We start from the raw sequence: 5759 nt of genomic DNA on the forward strand, positions 1-5759 counted from the left end.
ATACATATATATATATATATATAATATATATATACATACACACATATATACACACACACACGCATATATACATATATATATATATAAAGAGAGAGAGAGATACTCATGCACACATATATATAAATATATATATATATATATATATATTTATTTATTTATTTATATATTTATTTATTTATTTATTTATATATTATACAAATGTGTTTATACACATGCAGTCAGGTGGTGAGGCAGGCAAGCAGATACAAGACAGGCAGGCAGGCAGGTAGACAGTTAGATAGATAGATAGATAGATAGATAGATAGATAGATAGATAGATAGATAGATAGATAGATAGATAGATAGATAGATAGATAGATAGATAGATAGATAGATAAACAAACAGACTTGGTACTTGAGTGTGTTTTTTTTCTTTTTGGCATTTCAAATTTATCCAAAATATTACTATGACAGATCACATGGTGAAGTTATTTTCTGAAATGTTAAATATAGTTCATATTTCTTTATCGCATTAACTTTAGCAGCTGAAGACATATTATTGCACTTAGTAGCATTGGTGGAAAGATGTCATCCTTTTGGTATTGTTTCTTAGCTGTAATGAACACTTTCACGCCTCAAAACAAAATAAAATATTTCTATTCTATCTGCATCATGGATTGCGAAAACGAACAAATATCAAAGCCATGAATGTCTTGTGAATTTAGAGTTTATACTACATAGTTGTTATTATTCTTATTAAATGTCATGACTTTTTCACCTATAGGCCTCATAACATTGATACTATGTTCCGCCAGAACATATTTTCTGAATACTGCGTCCAATAGCATAAAGACAAAGATAAAAAGGAAATATTGTTCAGTTATTTGTGAGCTTTGCTCTACTTCTAAAGAGCACTACAGGATATTTCACTGCACTTACTTCGCATATATACAATGTGTGGGTATAATGCGTGCGTGTGCGTGTGTGTGTGTGTGCGTGTGTGTGTTTGTGTGTGTGTTTATTTTGGTGTTTGGATGTATACAGGAGTGGCAGTTTTTAATTATCCGTAATGCACTTAGGAAAATCAGTTGCACGTGAATCTCCTGATGTGGTCTCCCTCTAAGTATTACCCAGATACTTTTGACCTTGAATCATAATGTTGTTTTTATTATATTAACTCTGGTCATTCAGTTTTCTGTTTGAGGCAAAGAAGGGCAAATTTTAGTGAACTATTCTCTATTGGCTGAATATATATCAAGGATTAAAGGCATTGAAGGCCCTCAGCACAGTGTGAGAAAACTTGTCTCTACCAATTGTCTATGAATAGATTGACAGCCAGCCGTCGCCTGTGAAAGGCTGTGGTTTGGTAACATCTTGTCGCTAATTCCTTTAGGTGCATATACAGTCGCGAACAGCCCTCCCGCCCTTTCACCCAGTGGTACACACAGTATATGTCATCTGGAAGGAGAGAGAGCTGCAATAGTATTCATTTTTAGCAAAGTAGAATCAAACAAGATGAAATAAAGTATCTCGATCAAGGAAACAATGCGTCGCCAGACCCAGGAATTGAACCCATGACATCATGTTCGTGAACTGTACACCCTAATTTCGCACGAATGGACTGAAAAATAGTTACATCAAGAATATGAAGCCCAACCATGCCATATGTTGATGACATTAAACGTGTCCGTGATATGAACAGATATGGGTGACTATTGTTGCGTATTAACCATTGTTCTGCCGATAATATCATTCACAACAGGATCCCAAAACAACACAAAATCGTTTTGAAATCAGCCACGAAGTTTTGGATAGCTATAGTTACAAAGATGACACCTTGGAAAAGGCAACCTTTTGTAAGTGCAGAATCAGATACTTAATAACCTACCCCTCTGTATATCTACACCTACGAGTGTTCTACCCGAAAGTAATGCAAAAGTGAACATAATTTTCTTAATTGACATAAGTTGATCAAACTGGATATATTGGCAGAGTAAGTCTTCCTCTATAAAAGGTATGATTCAACATAGTCTCTGCTATAAGTGATGCTTACGCGCCATCGTCGAACCCAACTCCTAAATCTTCTTTGAAAAATTCAGATGTGCTCTGTTGTACGCACTTCTTCAGACACTTTTGTCTCGTCTCTGTTGTCAAATTACTGCAAAGAATTTGCTTCAGTGAATTGAAGGGCACAAGATCGGAGGGAGTTCTGACAAGTTCAGTTTTCCGATTGCCTGATTTGTTGCCAAGAATGTGTGGTTAAGCATTGTCATGGTGAATGTGGATTGATTTCAGATTTTTGTTCAATCTCTTCCCCCTACTGACCTCTGTAAGCTTTTTGAGTGCCTCAATGTGTTACTCACTGTTCACAAATGCAGCAACGTACCAGGAGATCAAGGAAAATGACATCCTCGACATCTCCCAAACCGTCACCATGATTTCTGCGCAAATCACTGACTGTTGACCTTCTTAAGCCTTAGTCGGGGAAAAGGTGTGAACTGAGATTTTGCTTCCAGATCAAGAAGAAATGGTCATGTTTCATCTCCTGTCACCAGATCAAAACATATGTATTCATTAGCTTCAAATGCTTCCAGCATATCGGAACTGACTTTCATCCTTCTCCAAATCTAGTGTCAATTGCCGAGGTACTCTCTTTGCACACACTTTCTTATACCCAGAGTCTTCCACCATCTTCTATAATACAATGTGACCAGTGTCCAGTTGGGCAACAAACTCACAGTTTGTGACTCATCTGTCCACGCTAATCAATTCAGCCACTCGCTGGTGGTTCGTATCTGTAGGCGCAGCTGATGGTCTCCAACTGCATGTTTTGTCTTCAATGAATGTGTCATCTTCTTTAAACTTCTTGATCTATCTGTGCACATTGCTCTTGTCGGTCGTATCATTTTTAACATAATGAAATGCAAAGTTGACTTCGGTGTCATTTGAACTCAGAACAGAAAGAGTCGAAAGAAATGCTGCTAAACATTTTGTCTGATGCACTAACAATTTTGCCAGCTCGCCGCTTTAAATACCACTAAAATAACGCGATGACCTTTGATCAACAGGATGAGGATGACATGTAAGTATACAACGACTACAACAACAGCACCACCACTACCAAACCAGCAGCAACTGAAGATTACGAATGTCGATCAGCGTGATGATACATTTAATTTGGTAATATAATGACTGAGAAATCCACTACGCATTTCATCTTGCAGAAATAATAATTTTTTGGCAACTGACCAAGAAGATTTGGTATAGAAGAGAAAGGATTTGATTGGTACTTATTTTATATCGACCCACGTTGAATGAAAAGCTACAGGAATCCCGGCGAGATTTCACTTTAGAATATAGATGGGTCTAACTTAGTATATTGGTCTTTTCTTCGGATTTCTACAGATTTCTATAATCAACATTTCACCATTCCGTTTTGAGTTGTCATCGTTGTCATTGCTAACGTTGTGATTGCTGTTGCTGATACTGCACTTGATGCTGCTGCTGATAGTGGTGGTGGTGGTGGTGGTGGTGGTGGTGGTGGTGTTACAGTTGTCTAGTTGTTGCCGTCGACATCGTAGTTGTTATTGTTCGTGGAAGTAATCACAGTGGTCATTCTGTTGCTGACGGTGGTGATGGTTGTGATGGGAATGCTGGTGGTGAGGCTGCTACTGCTACTGCTGGAGTGCTGGTGGTAGTGGTAATGCTAATGCCTGTACTTTTGCTGGTGCTAGTGCTGATAGTACTGGTGGTGGTGGTGGTGGTGGTGGTGGTGGTGGTGGTGGTGAAGGTGGTGGTGGTGGTGGTGGTGAAGGTGGTGGTGGTGGTGGTGGTGAAGGTGGTGGTGGTAACGTGGCGGTCATCGTCATCGTCAAGTGTTGTTTAGCTTCCAAGTGATCTCTCAGAACTGACTTATGATCATCATATTTCATATACGACCATCCTATCTAACGTGTTCACAATTTACCCAAGGACAACATTATCCGCAAATCTTTCTATTATTATTAACATGTTGTTTTAGTTGTTTTGCTTTTTGTTTTCCTCTGTTTGAAAGTATGGTTGTAATTTGACTCTTATTTCATGTAAGGGCGATGACAACGTCGAAGTAAACTTTACTTCAAGTAATAACGATTTATATCATTTAAATAATTGGTCGCATCACAAATTTGGTGTTTGATGGCAGGAGTGGATCAATTACATTGATCCTATGATTATTAACTAAAACTTATTTTATCGATTCCAAAGGGATCTAAAGCATAGACATAAACTCAAAATATAAAGAAGTGACATAACTAAATACATTGTGTTATTATGTCAGGCACTCAACTGATTTTATTAAGTACTCCTTTTCTCCTTCACCAAATGATAAGGATACGGATTTAATGCGGGGGCTTTTATATCGTCCCATGATCCGTTATAAATAGCAACCAAATCACTCTCAAATTACCCCCTAGTCTTCTAAAAAGTAAGAACATATTGGTTTCAAATTCTGGCACAAGTAATTTCGGAACAGGGGCTAAGTGGATAACCCCAGTGCTCAACTGGTACTTATTTTATCGATACCAAAAGGATGAAAGGCAAAGTCGACCCCGGCGGCATTTGAAAATAGTAAGGACATATTTGGTAACGTAATTTTAAATATACATAAGGTATAGAAATAGTTGGAATTGACACGGTTGGAAGCCTTTGACTCATACGTCTCCTAGACCATGGTTCGATCGGATGATTTAGGTGGGGGTGGTAAACAACAACAATAATAATAATTTCTAAGAACTAGATCAGTTAAAGCATAGCAAATTAAACCTAACCCATTATTTGATTAAACATATCCCATTATTTGATTAAATGCACACTAGTACTTTCGGCGCTCTATCGGTTACAACGATAAGGGCTGAAGTTCATCTGAGCAACAGAACATCCTGCCCATGAGAAGTCCACAGACACGCAAACCCTTAACGCAGTTCTCAAGGAAATTTAGCGTGGCACAGCATGTGACAAGGGGGACACTTTGAAATTTTGGTATAACTCACTTTTACCGACTGAGTGGAATAGAACAACGTGAAATAAAGTGTCTTGCTCAAGGACACAACGCGCCGCCGGGAATCGAACTCACAACCTTACGATTGTAAGCCAAATACCCTAACTACTAAGCCATGCGCTTTCACAACGCACCCCACTATTTAATTAAACATACCCTATTGTTTGTTTTACCCAACCCTAGAATTTACTAAAACTTACTCTAGTGCTGCAGTAAAACCTCCCATATTTTACATTGTTGCTGGTATGACACAAGTAAAGTTAGGTAGATGGTAGCGGTGTCTTCATGTAGCTAATATGCTTATTGCTTTGTTCTTAGTCGCCATCATGGTTTGGAGTGGTGTCTACTGTGCATTTTCTGTTGAAACGTTTGTCAGCCGGCAAAACGTGGGAAGGTCTTTGTCGTACCCTATATTTGATTACGATACTCCAGTTTTTAACTAAACGTATCCCAGCATTTGATTAAACCTGCGGCATTATTTTCTTAAACATAATTCAGATATCTTATTGCTTAAATTGTTCCCAATGCTTAATTAAATCTACCCCGGTATTTGATTAAACCTTAGTGTTTTAACAAAGCATACCTTAATATTTGATTAAATTTACTCTTGTGTTTTACTAAATTTGTCCCAGTATTTCATTAAATCTACCCTATTGTTTTATTGAACATACCCAGATGTTGAGACACTCCAGTATGAATTAAATCAACTTCAGTAATTGATGAAATTTACCTAAGTATTGGA

This window comes from Octopus sinensis, linkage group LG9 (assembly GCF_006345805.1).
Source record: "Octopus sinensis linkage group LG9, ASM634580v1, whole genome shotgun sequence".
In the NCBI taxonomy this organism is placed as follows: Eukaryota; Metazoa; Mollusca; class Cephalopoda; order Octopoda; family Octopodidae; genus Octopus; species Octopus sinensis.